This window comes from Drosophila tropicalis, unplaced genomic scaffold, assembly GCF_018151085.1.
Source record: "Drosophila tropicalis isolate 14030-0801.00 unplaced genomic scaffold, ASM1815108v1 contig_859, whole genome shotgun sequence".
NCBI lineage: Eukaryota > Metazoa > Arthropoda > Insecta > Diptera > Drosophilidae > Drosophila > Drosophila tropicalis.
The window spans coordinates 10,784,312-10,804,126 of NW_027173353.1; the positions used below are offsets into that span (position 1 = coordinate 10,784,312).

At 39.8% G+C, this 19,815-nt stretch overlaps 1 protein-coding gene across 3 annotated transcripts in view; it reads right to left on the reverse strand.

The window, feature by feature from the left end:
• The window catches only part of Antp (Antennapedia), a 111,602-nt gene that overhangs the window by 52,507 nt on the left and 39,280 nt on the right, over nucleotides 1–19,815 (reverse strand). Inside the window, exon 1 of one of the 3 annotated variants that reach the window (XM_068296271.1) lies at nucleotides 12,349–12,371. The exons of the other annotated variants lie outside the window; for them this stretch is intronic. The gene's annotated coding sequence lies outside the window, so the exon portion shown is untranslated. Of the gene's footprint in view, nucleotides 1–12,348; nucleotides 12,372–19,815 lie in introns of those variants that run through there. 3 annotated transcript variants of the gene reach the window in all.

Below are 19,815 nucleotides of genomic sequence, written 5' to 3' on the forward strand. Positions count from 1 at the left end.
AAGAGATATTAATTGATAGACAGTTTCAGGAGTCTCTGCTTTGAAATCCATGAAATTTAAACACTTTTCAAAATTCAAATTCAAATGAAAAAATGTCTAATTTCTTTAGACTTTTCATTTTGAACTCATTTTCCAAGCGAACAACAAAAGAAGTCTCAGTTGAGCCAAACAAAATTTTTAATTAAATTCATTACAAAATTCATTCGCATCGAACAAAAGTTTACTGGAAAATGGTGGAGATTGAAGAGCAGAATGTGGATGAGGGAGAAGAGAGCGGGGGCAAGCGGCGGGAAAAAATAATAATAAACCGCTGCTTGAATTCGATGCAGACACGGGCGGATATTTTTTGACGTTGCCCAAAGGAGAAGACATGCTGGGCCTTCCCTTCCCTTGCCGTTTCTCCATTCTCAGAGGCAGGCCAGGCCGGGCCAGAGAGGCGTAAATGGTTTCGAGGCCAAAAATGAACTGGTCAGAGTCGTCGACTAGAGAGAAGAGAGTGTGGGGGGAACTCGCAGCTGGGGGGCATCAGCAGAGGCAATATCCTTTTAGGACATGAAAAGGTGGTTGCAATTTTGCAGAGTGCACAAATAAAAACAAAAATTGTGAACTTTAAACAATTTTTTTGCTTGCCTTTTTTCTCTCTTCTTTTGTTTTTTTTGCATATGTATGTATGAATGAGAGAAAAATTGAAGAAAATCTTTTGGTAAAAGGTGTCACAACTTTAATTTCCGCAGTAACGCCACAGGACGAACAACAAAACAGCAACAGCAAAAAAACCAAAACGAAGGGAAAGAAAAGAGAGATGGAGATGGCAGAAAAGCCATGCATGTTCACTTTGTATGTAAATCATGGTGGAGAGCGTCACCAGCAACACACAGGATACACTGGGATACACAGGAAGAGGATGAAGAATGGCAACTGAAGGAAGGAGGCCGACTGCAGGATGAGGATGCGCCGTAGGTGGTCAACGTGGGGATGCACGTATGTACATACGTACGTTCGTAACCGAGACCGCAGAGGGCGCCGTAAAAGCTTTTTGTGTCAACGCCATCAACGTTGAAATCAATTCAACCAACCGCCGACTACAACGACGACGTCGACGCCGCCAACGAGGACAACGGCTACAACGTCTGCTCCTGGCACTGCTGAAGAGGATGATGATGATGATGCTGACGACGATGGTGATACCCAACTGGTTATGGTTTTGGTTGGCAGACTTTTTCATGGTGGGATGGGCAAAGGAACTTTCACCTACGCGTTTGCCTGCACAGCAGGAGCCACCAGTCAGACACCAGCCAGCCTGCAGCTCGAACGCAGATGGGATGGGATGGGATGGGATGGGATGGGTATGGGGTTCAAAAGATGCCATCAGCAAGTGTCAATAGCAGCAAAACAGCGCAGGGAATTATGAAATATTTTATTAAAAGCGAAGGCAAACGTTGGAGGACAATGGATCAAGGAGAAGGAGTCCATGCTGAAGGTTTTGAAAGAGACAATCAGAGAAAATGAAACCGCTAACAACGAAGAGAATTCCCTGTTTAACATTCTTATCCATTAAAATAAGACTAAGTGATATTGAATATATGCAAGTCTCTATCTAGAGACTCATTTGATTATGATTCGATCAGGTTTCGGGGGTTGATTTTTCTGCAGACAAGATTTTGGGGTGATTTTTGCCAACTTTCAATTTAGTTGAATCATCGCTGAAAAATTTCTTTGCCTAATCTGCATGTAAATGCTATGAGAATTTGAATAAATTCCTGGAGTCAAGTCAAGTCAAGTCAAGTCCAAGTTTCATTTGCACAATTTACACAAAATTAAATTCAAACTGTCCTCGTCCTGGCTCTGTCCTCATTTTGCTGTTGTGTGTCTTGCCAGTGTCCTTCCATTCCGAAAGGCAATAAAATGAAAAAATTCCAATGCAACGTTTGAAGTTTATTGGCCATAAATAAGATGGGAAAAAAGGGCAGCAAGCGACTCGACAGCGATTGACAATTTGATTAAAAACAACAACAACCAGCAAAACACCATCAAGGATGCAATTCATTAAAGTGAAAGTGTGGAAAATGAAAATTGAATTGAATTTTCAACATGCGAAAACTTTTGGCTGAGTAATTGTTGCTAATGAAAGAGCAGGCCAAGCCATGAGGAGCAGCCCAATGAGGAGGTGAAGGTGGATTTTAAGTGGCTAATTTCGCTTTGAATGCCAAACCAAAAAAGGTGGAACAGAGAGACAAACAGTAAAGGTAGTAAGGGCGGGAAAATGAAAGAGAGAGAGAGAGGAGAGAGAGGGGGAATGGGCAACAGGATGACAAATGAAATTGCATTCGCTGCACAAAATGCAAATGAAATGCATGTGCACTGGCCATGTGGAGGATGCCACCAGCAGCAGCAGCAGCAGCAGGCAGGAATAGGTGTAGGAGAAGGAGCAGGACAATTGAATGCAATGTGCGAATGTGTGAACATGCATATGTATGTCCATGTCCGTGTGTGTGTGTGCGAACATGAGTGAAATGTTCACCAATGCAAATTGTCCGTCCCATTTCTGTCGTTTGTCCTTTGTCCCATGTCCCCTGTCTTCTGTCTCTTGTCCTGTCCTGTCCTGTTCTGTTTTACAAATTTTGCATTTATTGCCTGTGACAAAATATGATACGAAAATTAATATTATTGATTAAATAATTGAAATTGGCATTGCTCTGCCACCCACTCCCCGCTCTCTCTTTGAGTCCCCCCCTTTTGTGGTGGCCCTCACTCCCTTCCCTTCCCTTCCCTTCCATTGGGCAATTGTATATATAGACAATAAATTATTATTCTGTTGGACATTTTGTGTGCACATTCTATGAGTTTTGTTCTCTCTGTGTTGACACTTTGACTGGGGGTCGCCTTTTGTCATTCTGCTGAAACATTCAAATTCATTTTTAAGGAAATCAAAAACTTTAATGTCCTACAAGGAAATTATATTAATGAAAAATCCAATCCATCTGATTTAAAACATTACTGAAACTTCTAAGGATCATAAAATATATGAAGGACTTTTCGATTCGACCTTTGCAGATCTCTTTAAGTCAAGATATTTTCCTTTCATGCTTATTTCTCATATTTTCCACACTTTTTCATAATTTGCATGGTAATTTCTGTTAACATTTCCCAAATATGACTAACATATGTATATTTGGGCATTAACTAAAATTGCATAACTTCTAAAGATTTGGTAAAGTCATAAAAACCGATCATTAAGCTAATAACCATGAGAGGGATAAGTAGATACTTAGGGTTTATGTTTTTGACCTTGCTACACTTGGCCAACCACTAGGCATAGAGAGAGTGGGATTAAGGATAATAAACAAGGATGAAAAGTCATAAAAACTGATGTATAGGCTTTTCACTTTCCGTTTCCATGACCTTGCCTATGTAGACAATTCTCTTGCATAACATTATTCCGACCTATTCGAACAATTGGATTTAGTGTGTAGGTAAGAATACACAACAATTGAGTGTCCTTGCTGTGAAAGTGTAACGAAAACGCAGTCCTTGTACGAATTGCATAAGTTTTTCTCAACTGGACATAAGAAATTGCAACAATGCAGCAACTTTCTCTTTTGCATCCTGGGTCTAATCCCTTTTTGTGTACTGCTGCACTTTCGCTATTGAATTGAAAAGGAGTTGAGGTCCTTTCTGTTATTGTTTCTGTTTGGAAAACAGGTTCCCGCTGGATTTGCCTGCCGTCCAGGAGGCCAGCAAAATTTGGGAAAAAACATGAACAAGTAGTACTCACAACGAAGATAGATTGTGTGTGAAGAATCCTTTCAAATGATTTGTTTACCAACACACAGCGAGTTCTACGTTCGTTTCACCATATTCCTTCGTCTTCCTAGCCAACGAGCTGGTGCTGGTGGCAGCTGTTGCATTTTCCACGCATTTATCACACAACGCGCGTCCCTCTCACTCTCTCTCTTGGTCTTTGGAGTCGTCTTGGTCCTCCTCATCAGCTGGTTTTTCGGAACATATTTCAATGTTCGTGACTCTCGATTTTTGCCCATTTTTACGTTTTCATCTACCCAAAACAGGGAACCAACGTTCGTGTTGCTTGTCCGTTGTGTCTGTCTTTGGTGTCTGAAACGTTTTTATTTTGTGCGATTTAATTTTTATTATAATGCTCTATGGTCAATCGCACACGGAACGAGAATGAGGTAAACAAGATGATGATGCGCAGACGGAGGAGGATGAGGAGCAGGAGGAGTCATCGTCATCGCCATCGCCATCACCTTAGCCTTTGGTTTATCGACAAACACTTTACGTAGCGAAGCCATCACGGAAGAAGACCATTTGGCTGAGAGGTGGCAATAACAACGGACATGGGTAAAGATGTCAGAGGCGTTGGTTGCTAATGAAGTACACGGGGGTAAGATTTTGTTATGAGCACTCAAAAGTATAGTTAGACGATGTTGAATCTAGTCTATCCAGTAGTTATCAAGAAACTACTTTACAGTTCCTTCATATCCTTCAATATGAATTTGAAGCTAAAGCATCTATAGGTTCGATCCCTTCTTACTTCTCCATCTATGGATTAAGCTGGACTTTTATTGATGGTATTCGTTTTTTTTTTGTTTTTTGGTGTTTGGATGGAAAACATGTTTGTCTGCGTTTTACCAGCAAAAACAAACAACTGCTTTAGCCGTTAGCTTTTACTCGGTGCCTTATTTTAAGCTGCAAAAGGTTCAATTTCAATCATTATGCACTCGGGTACCATAGATGCTGCCCGTTGTTCACCTGCCTGTCGCTGCTTATTAAATGATACCAACTCCGGGCAGCTAATCTCACTTGTCACTCGACGAAGCTGTTTGTTTTTGCTCCTCTCCTTCTAAGTGGCATCTGTGGATGGCAAATGCCGGGATCATAGCTCATAATGCTTGCCTCGACTTGGCGGCGTTTGCAATCTTCAATTCATTTACATTTTTATTCACGCAGATTAACAGTATCACAGGCATGTCATCATCTTCGACGGCTTATACTAAGAGCCAGCAAGCTGGCAATGCTCCATCTTGCATCCCAAAAGGCATTGCTATTGGAGTTGAAGGTGGGTAAGCAAAAGGAGAAGCAATCGCTTCGCCTCTTTCCCATATGCATGTGCCCTATCCTCCTCCTTCTCCTCATTCGTCCAGGCACTTTGTGCACACGTACGCCAAACTGTTGCAATGTCGCAAATTTTTATCGCACGTCTACAAGAAATTCAACGCGTGCACATTCCGCATTCAGTGCTCAGTGCCCAAACACACACAGCATCAACAAGAAGGCCAAAGAGAATATTTGGTACAAACAGTGGGCCAAAATCCATGCCCAAAACCAAAGCCAAAATGGTTTATTCTATATCAAAGTAATCGAATTTGGAATAGGTTATTAAGTAGGGAACCATCTTGGTTGTTTTAAAGACTTTTTGAATGAAATCAAATCAGATCTTGGGCGGATAAACAAGAAGGTAAGTAAACATATTCTTTAAGTAATAAATGATTCAATGTCCACAGATTAATAACGTTGACTAACGATGATTCTAAAACTGCTATCATCCTGATCCTTTTGTAAACCATTCTAAGCTCCATGAGAAGTTTTCGTTTGTGTTTTATTTTGTTACTTTTTTGGCGGTTCTCAGCCCAAGGTGACATTTAGGTATTGTCCCTGGGTCTCTTCTGCCACGTTTTGCTTTCAGTCTGTGCGCGTAGATCTGTGTGTCTATTTATTTCGCCATGGACTTGGACTTGCCTGGCGGATTTGGACTTGGTGTTGGAGTTGGGAGATGGGAGATGGAGTTGGCAGACTGCCTTAGCTGCAATTGACTTGCGCTTGTTTGATTGCATTCGAACTCGCACCTTGGAGCTGGAGCTGGAGCAGGAGGAGACAGAGGATGTGGATGCTGGATATTGGAGATGAAGAGTCGCCTGCTTGTGGTTTCGCCTCTGCCATGGCCTCTCAATTCCCTCAATTCTCTGTGTCTGTGGCATTTCGCAACGAAAAATAAAGATGTTAAACGTTTTGCTGATTCGTGTTTTATGAACTCAATTTCAATTTATAATCTCTGTTGCCACTCAATGGCTTTGGCTGCAGTTTTTCGAGTTTGAGGCGTTTTAGCCTTTTGTGTTATCGCCCAGAAATACTGCTCAATTCTCTCAATTCTCTGTAGTTCTCTGTGTTGGTTTGTCCGTCTGTCAGTCAGTCAGACAGTCAGTCTATCTGTGGGTTACTTAGTTAGCTGCTGGCTAACTCTTGTTGTTGCATTGTCAAGTCTGCAATTTTAATGTTGACAGAAATCAGATATAGGTAAAGGCAGCGCGGCCCAAAGGAATGCTGCATGCACATTTAAGGTATTTGGCTATATGTTGTCTGTGTCTCTTTGTCTCATTCCCCTCCCCAACCCCCTGCAATTGAGCTTACTTTAGTTTAACAAAGTGAGTGAGTAACAGAGAGAGAGATGCCATCACAGCAGCTGTTGGAATAATGTTTGCGTGTTTACCTGCAATGACACCAAGAAGATGAAGAGAAAATTGATTAGTTTTACAATTTGTTTAGATGCATAACTATGCCAAAATTATATAATTGCAATTTAACATCGAATTATTAGTTATCTTTTATGGGACTAACAAAACGACAAGTGTTTACTCTAAGAATCAGATTATTTTAACGAATTCAAGAAACCCATTTAAAACCCGCGGCATCTTGAAAGCAGAGGGAAATCATAAAGTATTCTATCTGAAGTGTAGTCATCATGAATTTCTAGACCAGATCATAACTTGTAAACGTTTCACTAGAAGTCCATTTCTTATTCAGTGAAGTATAATACATTATATCTTGTTCTTAATCAATTCGACGGATAATTTGATGAACGTTGCGACGTTAAGAGGTTTAGCAATTGCCATTTCATTATCTAAACTTATTCAGTTTTAAGTGAATACATCAGAATACTTGTCAATAAAAGTCGTTAGACAGTTATGGGTTTTTCTATTAAGGATATGGATGGATTTGGATGATCAATTACATCTCATCATGGACGTAGTCAGGCGGCTAGTCTTTGGGGTCTAAATGTATCCTGAAATATCGATATATCTAACCATTTTGTACTTTTCTTAGGTTGTCTTGACGGGCAAATTACGAAAATCCTCAAACTGTTCTTAAACTACTCAATTTCCCGAGCCGAAAATCTTAAATTTGTGATAGGACTCCCTCCGATCCCTTCATGCTTCTTTTTTAAACATTTATGAAACGAATGAACAAAAGCTTCTCCTGCCTTATACTATCGTTTCTATATAAGATTTAATGAACCAACTTTTGGTAGATATTTAACATATTTTGTTTATAAGTTTCCACACTTTAAAGCCGCAACGTCGATATCGAGAGCAGCAAGAAAAAAAGAGAGAAGAGAGAACTCAAACTCGACATGCATTTTTATCAGAGGGTAATAATTCATTACACACTTTTTTTTACCAGCCGTGGCCTGGTCTGCGTTCCGCCCCTCGTTGTTGTGTTACTTGAACGCCTTTAACCATAAACTGTGGGATGGACGATGCATTTACCGCATTCGACATGGCCAGCACGAGGCCCCGTTAAAACCCCAGACCCCTCTCCGCACTACCTTAACGGCATTGGCAACGGGAACGAGTGTGGCCCAGTCGATTGCGTAAAGAGCAAATGGATAGAGGATCAAGAAGTAACAAAGTGAGAGAGAGAGAGAGCAAGAGAGATGGAGTGGAAGAAGGGGAACAGCTTTTAACTTTACCGGGAAAAGTGTTTTGTTTCCCTTTTTACTTTTCCATAGTGATAAGGCAGTTGGTCAGTACGCACCTAGAAAGGAAAATACAAAACAAAAAGCCAGCGGATAAGCTAGTTAATCTACTCAATTAACTAATTGCCGCCGCAGCTACAGCAAGCAAGCAGCAAAGGAACAACAAGGGACGAAATTTCCTCGTTAAAAAGAGAGATAAGATTTCATGGAAAACCAAGGGGCGAAAAGGAGAAAAAACAGCAGAAAACTGGAACCATAAATCAATGTAACTGTCAACGTCATCTCTGAACCATCAGCAAGAGCGTCAATATTCTCGCCAAAAAAAAAAAAAAAGAAATATAAAACGTAGCCCAAGCAACCCTCAAATGTCAGAGTCCCTTCTAGCCACGCCCTTTTGTGCGCCCCCAATCAGAAAATGGGTTAGTTTTTGGGGGTTTCATTTGCGTCAGCAATATATGAAAAATCAACGAAAATTGTTTCAAAATCTCCACACATGCACACACACACGCACTCACACACACACATACACACAAAACATGATTACATACAAGAACTTCCTCCGTCGAATGTGAAACTAGACAGATAGACAGACAGACACTCAGACAGGATATTGCAAGCTGCTTGTGGGGAAATTAGATCTAACATACATCGTCTTAAGTACACACAACTCGTACAGTAAACTCTCACAGTGGCGACTTTAGAGTGGAGTGGGAGACGGAGACTTCTTCTGTTAGACAAGAGTCAAAAGGTCTCCCCTGAGATGGGCGCCAAGAAATGTAACTCATAATTGGTTTGATTTTAGGGATGAAATATGATTTGAGGCATTTTTAGAGAACTGTCTACAAAATTCTTTTGAATTTCCCATACACTCGAAGAAAATTCCACGTAATTTGTTTAGAAACCACTGTATAAAACTTAATCTTAAGTCGAACTAAACTTAGTTAAAAGAAATTAACTATGGAAATGGTATTTAAAAGTCTTTAAATAAAAATCTTCAATTCAACCAAGAATGAAGATCTTTTTCAGATCCACTTTTCAGATCCAAAACTCAAAGATACTTGAAGTTTATGAGGGAAATCGATTAATTTTTCACCGATTCTGAAAAAACTTACGAAAATAGGAGTATACGAAATTACCTTTTCAGACTATTGCATACTTTTGGGAGCGAATTTCGCTGATTTCCGCCTTTGCTTACGATTGATTAAAAATTGGTTTGTAAACCTGTTTATATTGATTTCCTAAGTTTCAGTTAACACCTCATTATGGATATGTTTCACTTGCGATATTAACTACTTAAGGTGTTTGACAGAGCACTTAAGAAGTTCAACTTTGATTGTTATTAAAGGTTAAAACACTATCTATTTTAAGTAACCGATTCTCCATTTCACTACAATCTCTAAACCCACTCCCCATTTGTGTTCTTGCTACAGATCAATTAGAATTTAAACATTTTCGAGGTCTAGCCAAATGAATTCATTTGTTTCGCTAAGATGAATCAGTTGCAATAACAACAAATAAACTTTTTGTGGGCGTGTCGTGCACAAAAGTTTCGTAGGGGGCGTTAGGCGATTTAGCCAGCCAGCCAGCCAGCAACATTCAAGACGAGGCTGGCTGCACCTTTTTCTTGTGGTTTCTTTTTGATTTTGGTAATGAAACCGGCTTTTTATTGAGAGGGGATTAAGTTGTGAATCGTGAGTTTAGGTAAAGTGCAAAGTGGATGAGCTTCAACGGCGACTCCAACTCCAACTGAGTTGCGAGGCCTGCGGTGATTAATCCATGAAGTAGAAGATTTTCACCTAAAGATACTTGGCCGAGCAGATGCAGCAGCTGTAGCCAATATGAAGGTTGCAGTCATCGTAGTCGAAGCTTGAGCTTGTTGTTGTTGTTGTTGTTGTTGAAGATGGAGTTAAATGTTGTAGAGTCGAAGTCGAAGTCGGAGTTGGAGTCGCAGTCTGGCGATATTTAACCCATGATTACAATGTTTGTAAATTTTGCTGGGTTTCAGTTGCTTGGGGGCAATTTGTATGCGAATTGTACCTAAATTGAGGTGGGCGGTAGGCGGGGAACAGGTGCTTGTTTCCCCCTCTCCTTCTCTGGTTCTTCCCGTCTTCCTCTCCTTCCCTCAGTCGCTTTCTGTGCTCCGATCATGCCTGGTAGTTGAGCAATTTATTATTGCCGCAAATTGATTTTTATCTAGCCTTAATCGATTGTTGTTCTTATGGAGTTAGCCGTTTCCCTGCCTTTCCCTGCCCTTCCCCCCCAAAACATTCACCTCCTCCTTTCATTCCCCAGTTACCAGCACAGACTTAAAGAGCAAAATTATTTATGTTAGTTCACACGTTGTTTTACACATAATTTATTAACCGACATTTTCTAGTGCAAAAACGTTGTGAATTTGTGACCTTGGGGCCAATGTGTGTGCCTATGTGTGTGTGTGTGTGTGTGTGTTAGAAAATTGTCTGCCTAGTTGTTGTTGCTGAATGTCTGCCGGGTGTGAAGGTGATTTACAATTGGCAGTACGCCTGCATTCGAATTTGGTGGAAAAGCATTGGCAAAAAGATATTTATGACAGTGAAATGAGCGGCAAATTGCTTGCAATTACTAAAAACCAGCGCGTGTTTCGCCTAAAGACCAATCATTTCTCATAGATCGGCTAGAGAAAACACGATTTCAGGTGGAGAGTGGTGCGATCTAATTTGTGATGACTGAAAGTCATTACAAATGGTTCTGCTTTATTTCTTTAAACTAGATCAAGCTCGAGATGATAGGAAAACGTAGAGAAAAATGAACTGAGATCCTTTAGAATAGGATAACCAAAGGGAAACACAATCAACCAGTTAGGTCACTCAAGAGATGACATCGATTCATGTATAACTAAAGACCAAGTTTGTAAAGTAACTTAACTTAATTCCTTTAATATGGAGTTATCCCTTTCTCTGCCTTGCCCTTCCCTCTAAACATTCACCTACTTCTTTTATTCCCATAGATCATCACAGAGGTGATGAACCATAATAAGGTGATAAGCCTCATAGAAGTTCGCCCACTTCTTTTAGGTAAAACTTTATTTAGTAAAGTACTTAATGCATTTTCGTTTCCACATAGTTCTCATTTTTTAAGTATTTAAACTGTTAACATTATGCATATTAAAATATACATTTTTTTTTGCCATGGTTTGGCTACAAATCGAAGCGATTGTTGATTTCAATTCAATGAAAATTGTAACAACTGCCACAAAGAGAAAAGGAAAAACCGCAAATGAAACAGGACCCAGTTGTTGCCCGTACTTTGAATATATTTATATATAGTATATATCTGTAGGTATATATTAATTTGCGAACAATCAAAAATCGACATGTGACACGCGTTTTTTTTAAATTTATGCGCTACGAATTGCATTTGCAATGTTTTTTGCAACCTTTTTTTCCTTTTGCTGTTTGTCGTTGCAAATGCAACATCAATGAATGCAAAATAAGAGGAGAGAGAGAAGATGATGATGATGATGATGCTGGTTGGTGGCTGTTGCTCTTCTTCCTTTTGGGTTTGTCACAAATAATAATAATCATCATCAACGAGAGGGAACAGCAGCAACCATGTAACCGACCTGCATCTGTCTGTCTAGCTGTCTGCGGATGCGAGTGTGTGTGTGTGTGTGTGTATCAGACATATCAAAAACAATTCGAGCTCATCAGCATCATAGTCGTTGTCAGGGCCTCCCCTCATTTTGTACTATATGCACGACAATTCCTCCTGTTCTGCCACACACACGCCATAAATCAATGTTCGATTTTTCCAGCAGAAGGGAAATTCGCAAAAACAACAAGCCAAGCAAAGGCAGAAACAAAAAAAAACAACGACATAGAGAGAGTGCGAGAGAGAGAGGAGGGCGCAAAAAAAGCTGCAAACCTACAATTGGAAAGACAGGCAAGGACACAGGACATTATGTTCGCGCCATGTTTAAAAAAAATATATATATACATATGTATATGTTTGTCTCTGATTTTCAATTCTTGTGCGTTTCAGTCAGCTCATGCGTTACATATTTTATTGTTCATGTTGTTGTTGTTGTTGTTCTTGGTGTTCTTGTTCGACTGTAAAAATGCAGTAAATTTTGCTGCTCTTCTTGTTGTTGCCGATGACATGCGGGGCGCCGGTTGCATACCACAAAAGTAATATGTATGTGGGTAGCAATTAAACAGGAAGAGAAACAACTGTCACCCACCAAAACAAAAGACTCGGGAACCAGGTAAACCCGAGCATTACACCTAAACGAAACCAATGAAGCTTATTAAGGCCAAGGAATAAGGAGTCAATCTCTTTCTCATAGGCAATTTTCGTATTCAAAGACAACTCATAGACAAATCCCATGAAATATCAATAATTTATCATCCAAGTCCATCAAAAACCACCGACAACAAGCAATTTTTCTTGCAGTTTATCAAACAGTTAAGATTGGAAACAAGTTTCAAGCACAGCATAAAGGAAAGTTCAAAGTTTTGGCCCTTTCAAGTGGCCAGCAGCTGCTACAATTCAACGAAATAATACACACAAAACTTTTTATGGACTTGTCAAAATATTACCTCTAAATTTCTCTGTATAAAGGTGTGTCAGAAATCCGTTGGATGTGAAACCCCAAAGTTGGTTAAAAATATGTGTATTATATGGTAGAGGCAGATCACTCATATATAGATTTGATTTTTGGGCCCTATTCGGTTGAGGGCTATTTGCGATACTTTTTCCGTTTCGTTCTGAGGCGCAGTTTACGTTTCTCCAAAATAATTGTACACAATAATTTCATTTCCGTTATGGCCAACATGTTGTTCCAGACCGATATCGATTTCGTAACCGGCGCGACTGCCTTCGTCTTCTTTGATCATTTAATAAGCATTTCCATGAGAATAGTATTCGGAATGGATTTTTTCACAATACCGAAAACGGAAAGTCAATGAAAATGATTTTGGATTGGATTTTTGCCGTCGGCAAACACACAAAACGCCACGCAACGAAAAGTTTCCCTCGTTTGTTTTATTGTTTTTCTCGACTCGATGCCATGAATTTGCCAACTAAGTGTGCCGGAGGCAGCCTTAGGATCCAGAACACTCCAAATGAATTTATTTTCTTTTCGGCCAGGCCAAAATCAGACCAGACCAGCCAGCCAACATCCGTCTCGTAGTGTAAAAAGTAACAGATGATGCTTTACGAGTAGCCCAAAAAAAAAAAAAAACAAAAAGAAACAACAAAGACAGAGGAAAAACGCTTAGCAGACAACAACAACAACAATGTGTGAAAGAAGAGCATAAATTATTTCCCAATAAGAGGACCGTAAAGAGAGATGAGACAGAGAGACAGAGAGAGAGAGATCCATAAATATATACAGCAAGAGTCCCTAGAAATTTAGCTTAAACATAATAATAAGGACATTTTTGAAAATTCCCATAAACTTGGCCAAATGACTTCATTTTTGGTTAAGGCAACACTAACCAAGTCGAGTGCCACTATAACTCTTCAGTTCGTTGGGGGTTAGAGAGATGAGAAAGAGCGAAAGGCAACATCATTCTCTTAGCGTGTTTCCAGCATGCGCAGTTTGTTGCCAACGATGAGCACCGATGAGGAACATTATGGGCCAGAAGCTGCGAGGGAAGGCTTCGTCATTGAATCCCATTCCAGCTGAGAACCGGCAACAACACACACACAAACACACACATAATGAAACCCAAGTATTCATATGCTGACGGCAACAACAAGTAAACATGAACAATGGGAGCCAATGGGACGATTGCTATCTTTGTATCTTTCATATAGATAAGAAAAATGCTATTACGAATTCAAGAAATACCTTTCGATATCCCTGCACTATCAGTTCGATATCTTTAAACTAAAGAACTTAGTTGAGTAAAGCCAGAGAACGAATTAAATAAACATATAACCAAAAATAAAGAATATGGAGGGATGGAAAATGGGAGCATTTCAAGTAAAAGTTGGCCGAGGAAATCTAAAAACTTTATATTAACTTTTAATCAACAACTATCCCTAATTTCAGAAGTTATGTAGTTTGTATTGGTCTAGATTTCCACACTCATAGAATATATGTTCGTTCGAAGAGCCACCAAGCTCTATTATCAGCAATTATCATAAAATTCCTCGAACGCCTAAACAAGTTGAGAATTTTAAGTAAATGAGAATAATATGACTAAAGTTCAGTTAATGAGTTAGCAATAAATTGAATGGACTTTCTGGGTCCCTCCTAAGGGTTTAAGTCGAGGTTTGAGAGGATTTATATTACATTATTGATCTTTACTGACTTTTCACAAGCTTTAGCCCACTGTGCCTGCTGTTGGCAACATTCTCATTGTCACCATTCGCCAACATCGTAAGCATTATCATCAGCCACATCGTCATAGCCATTGCCATCATTGTGCAGCATGTAAAGGCAGCTAATAAAATTAAAATGCCATATTTCAGCCGTTGATAACAATAAGTGCGCCCAAGTTGCCATCGCCGACTTCGTCTCCGTCTCCGTCTCCTGCTCCTTCTCCATCTCCATTTCTCCAGCGTCTGCAAAGTAGGAAATTATTTTTTGGCACGAACGGCAACGGCCTTGCGGAAAGGAGAGTCCAAAAAAGGACCCGAATGCCGCACAAGGACCCCCAGAGTCTGTTGATATGACAAAAGCAACGCAAAAATACCTGTAGGATAAAAGTTTGATTTTTTTGGAATTTGAAGTTATTGATTTTCGCTTGTGGCGAAATTCTTTCGTCTCCCAAGAAAATTATGAATATTGAAAATGAATTTTCAGAATGAAATGAATGGGTGGGGGGTGGGGTGAGGAGAGGAGATTCTCCTAATTTGTGATAAACATCGCTTAGACAAGCAGGAAACAGTAAATGATTTATGCTGACTGGATTTTATTGATTCTATATGAATAAGGTGGCAGTAAAGAGGGGAGGAACCGATGGGGCAAGGCTAATCTATTAATGTGAATATTTATTCACAAAGACAAAAAAAAAAAAAACAATTTGGCAGCCCCGAAATAAGTTCGAGGTACACACACAGACACAAGGAGAAGTATGAGAAGAAGTGTAATTAAATTAAAATTCCTGTTACATGACAAGCCAAGGCAAAAGTGTCGACACACACACACACACACACACTGAGAAACAGGATCCATGTCCTGGCAAGTGAGTGTGTGTGTGTGTGTGTGCATCTCTTGAGCTCGTTTTGTGCAAACTAAGACACGTTGTCAGCATTCATGTCACCGAGTAACTGGAAAGAGAATATGCCCGGAACATGCCAGCATCGGCATCGGCTCGGCATCGGTTAGGGGCAAAACTGCCTTTTGAAGTGGCTTTCTGCATTCTAGAAAAGATTTTTCATTAAAATTTTAGCCCACACTTAATAGTTTTTCCGGATTTGTTTTGCCAGAAAAGCAAAATTCCTCTCCACGTTGAAGAGCAGAAGGAGGCAGAGAAAACAATTTCGCTTTATGTATGTCAAATTTAAGGATTTAAGCAAATGTCAACTGAATAAGAAAAACAACATTTTGACTTAGTTTCATTTTAAGTAAAACTTCTTGAAAACTTCACATAAGAATTAATGTTTTACCAATCATTGATCAATTAGGAGTTGCTCTTGCATCTTGGACCACCCCTCTGTATCAGCCACTGGTGCTGATCTCTAGACCAAAGGACTATTTATGTAAGTTAAAATGTGCTTACATATAAAAACTCCTTTATTTTCTTCTTTTCGTTAGAAATAAGAATAAAGTTAAGGATCAAAATGTAAAGATTTTTATTGGGCTTACAGCTTAAGTGAGGACTCAAGGGAAAAGGAGACCCTTTCAAGCTTGAAGGAGGAGGCTCATAGTAACTTGGTGCAGATTCGCACTCAAATACATTTAGATTTCCTTAAATATTTCAAATTTGATGACTTTTGTTTAAAGAATCTGAATCCATCTGCTTGGGTAACTTTGTCTAGTTCGGTTTAGGCCAAAACTAGATTGAGTCAAATCGAGAATGAACTTGCGTAACTTTCATTGACATTTCCTGTGCCCAAAAACTTTACCGCCAATTCGCAGTATGTAGAAACATAAAAAAAAAAACAGATACAACATACAAACATACATGAATACATATGGAAAAAATCGCGTTCTTGTGGGCTAAATTCCCTTAACGGAGGTTCCAAGAAACAAAAACACACACACACATACACACAAGAAGAGACAACAAGAACAACAGGAAAGCTCAAAACAACAAAAAAAAAAAAAAAGGCAGAATTCTTTTTTGAGTTGAGTTTTTCATGTATTTTGTTTTTGTTACGAAGAACATTTAAAGAACCTCGGAGACCGCAAAAGAACTTTGACATTTTCCTTTTTGTGATCAACGTCTTTGCCTCGCCTCGCCCACCTCCGCCTCAGCCCCAGCCTCTCCTGTCTGTCGCCCCTCAGCCCCTTACCATTCCTTGCTGGCCTGTCATTGTGTGTGGAACGTTTTCATGTTTTTGAGCGCAAAAGTTTTTGGGATTATTTTTGTGTGTGCGACTTTTTTTGTTTTGGACATGTGAAGAAGTTGACTTTTTGACTCTTTCCCTAGAATAACAGAGACTTGTGTTTCAGGAGAAGTTGGTTTCCGTTTTGTTTTTGGGAATACCCTCTGAACTAGTTTGACCTTCACACCACTGACTATGTTTATCAATTGCAAATACATCTCGATAGTGAGGCATATTTTCACTTCCTCCACTTTGGCTTCTGCTTGATTAACGAAATCGATGAAGAGCAAATACTGAGAAAGAGATACAGAGAACGGGAGCTAGAGAGAAATGGGGAAATACAAAAACAATTCTTATGGCACACGCACATAAATCAAAGTCGCAAAACTACAGAAAAAGTGTCAGAGCTTTGCAAATTACTTGGAAGTGGCGCACAGCCATCGTGACGTTGACATCGCCATTTGCTGCCTTTCCGCCTCCGCCTTCGCCTCGACATATCCTCACCAATCTTCTAGTATCCTACATTTGCACATATGTATGTATGTACTGCTATCCTATGATGGCCTTTGGGGAATTGCTTAGCACTCACACACACACTAGCAGAAAAGCTGAGGCTTAGCTAACTGGAGCAACATGTGTGGGTGTCTCTCAGTGCCTGGAACAATTGATACATACTGAAAATGTACAAAACTACAGTGTAGCCTAGTTATGATGAAATGTAAAGTATACAGTTTAGACATTGAATATGTATATCTTCAAGCTAGCTAACTAATTGATTAAACTTTTGACTTTCTAAATTGTCCAAATCGTATTTGAATCACTTTTATTTTGAAAAGGCAACAAGAGAATAACTAAATTTAAATAAGACCTTAAGTAAATCCATTGATATTATGTTTATCCCCATGGAATACAGAAAGAATTTCCCAATCAAATGTTATAAAGTATGAAAAACCCCTTTTCATTTATTGTTTAATATTAATAGACCATTTGGGGATCGACTGAGTGGAGCTAATGCTGGATAAGAATAATGGAAATTCAAACTTTTTCGATATGGATATTGACGTCTGCTCTCGAAGCAGAAAATTGCGCTAATCAGTCGCTCCAGTGGCGAGCCAAAGAATAATATTTACGAATATAAGAAATAAATATAAATCAAACGAATGGGAAAAAAAGTTGCCAAGTTTTATTTCGGATAATATTCAATGGAAATGTGTGAATTGAGGGGGGGATAAGTGGGGTTCACTCTCTCTCTGGTCTCCTCTAGCCTTGGTAAGCAACAACAAAATATTTGACATTATTCCAAAGGCCATAAATCACTTCGATATTCGAGGCCCTCATAATTAGAAATTAGTTGTGGAAAAGTTAAAGTTAAACCTCAACTGGAGCTAAAGATGGCCATGGATATGGAAGTGGAAGTGGAAATGGGTAGCCAAAGTCATCCACTTTGACAGACTATTATGCGGAGAAAGGTTTCTTTCACTTTTCATGGCCAAGTGGCACCAGCAACGGCAACGGCAACGGAGGAGGACGACCACGCCAACGACGACGAAGAGCGAAAGATGTTCTCGCTGCGGAACTGTCATTTCCTTTTTACTTGTAAAATGAACATGGAAGTAGTATTCAAAGGCAAATGCAGAGGCAGCTCAACCAGGGAGGGGCGGCGGAAAGCCTGGTGTAATGGTAGGGAAGGGAATGAGGGGCACAAGGAGCAGCTGACGCTGACTTGTTATATACTAAACTGCTGCAAGACAGGCGGAAGGATGAACCAGAAGCGAGTGCTGCTGCTGCTGCTGCTGGGGCCAGACCAGAGACAGACAGACAAACGGACGGCAGGACAGACGGACAAAACAGACACAAAACGGTGAACCAAGGAGACGATAGAGGGGGCAAGAGAGAGATAGAGAGAGAGACAACAGGAGGCAGGATGAACGGACAGACGCACGGACGGGCGGACGGACAGTTGCGTTTAACGTTTTTCGCAAAAAGTTTCATTCGTTTTCGTTTCTCGTTTTCGTGTATTTTTCGCTCAAGGAAATTGCCGGCGAGTCGGTGTCAGAGTTGGCTGAATACTAAGAAGTGTAGTAAGAGAGAGGGAGAGAGAGAGAGAGAGAAGAGTGGGAAATGGGGGCAACCCAGCCAAGCATTTCACTTCAGTTCTCTCGCTCACTCTCACTCTGCCTCTGCTCACTCTGAAGGTAACAACGCAAGAAAATGCCAGGCAACAAGACAAGCAGAACTGACGTAAAAAGATTTTTGTGTTGCCTTCATCCCACCCACTGTGCTAGCCCCCCTTCCCGTCCCTTTCCCTTTCCCTGCCTTGCCTTGCCGCTCTGGAGCCCATCTTGGGGGAGTACTTTGAGTTTGACTTGTCGAGGGGTTTGCCATTCCGATTGAGAATCATCATGAAGTGGTATATATATATTTTGTTTATTTTCTCCCCCTCCACCCCCTCGCGCACCCTCACCACTTTCAATAACACAAATATTTTCTTAAATGCTACTTCTAGAGAAAAAGAGTTTAGAACCCAATTGAAAATTCAATGAAAATAAACGAAAATTGTACGTGTTTGAATGTTGGCCAATATTGAAAACGGATTACAATTTGGGGAAAGGATAAATGGATTATGCAGGCAATGAATTCAATGTGGAATCAATATAATATTAAAGAGATCTTTCGGTTTAAAGAAACATAAATAAAGAAAAATGGAAGAATTCTTCATGTCGTCAAAGTAGATCAAATAGGCTTTATTTTAAGGACTTTTTTTTGTTGACTTAGTATTGGATGACAAGAATCTAACTAATAAACATTCCAACTATAATTAAATATAACTTATTTATTCTGTTTGGTATAAGGAGAGTCTTTTGTGTTTTCTCTTACTTTATTCCATTCCATTCGACAATTCAGCCCTGACCTTTAACGCTCAATATATCTGCATTACTTATACAATTTTTGCACCCTCATTTTGCAGTACATATAGATTACTTTTTTCTACCATTTCTGTTTTTTGCTTTTTTACAAAAATGTTTTTTCTTTTGCGTCACGCTTCCGTAAACATGAAAAGGAAGTGCACGTCAAAGCTTAGACACAAACCACGAAGCGTAAAGGTGCAAGTGAAGCTAAAATAACAACATTCATTGCAATTTGCCACCCGAAACCCCAACAACACTGTGTAATGTGAGTGGAAATGGGAAAACCCAGGCAAACGAACAACAACAATGGATTAAAGGGCATCCCATCTTCATCATCTACTTCTTCCCTCTGGCCGCTCGTCCTCTCTTATTCATCTCCGCGTATGCAGCAATGCGTGCCAGCGAGAATTTGTTGAACAATTTCGCTAAAAACGTTAAAGAAAATGAAAAGGGAAAACTACTAACTATATAACTTGCTACAGTGCAAGAAAGAGACAGAGTGAGAGTAAGATGAGGATGGAGATGGAGAGAGACAGAGAGATGGAAAAAATGCTCACAAATTACAAACAATTAAATGGCGAACAAAGTAAGCCAAAAGCCGCAATTATCACATCAAAAAAGTTTCAGTAGGGGCAACCAGGGGAAGAAGATGAA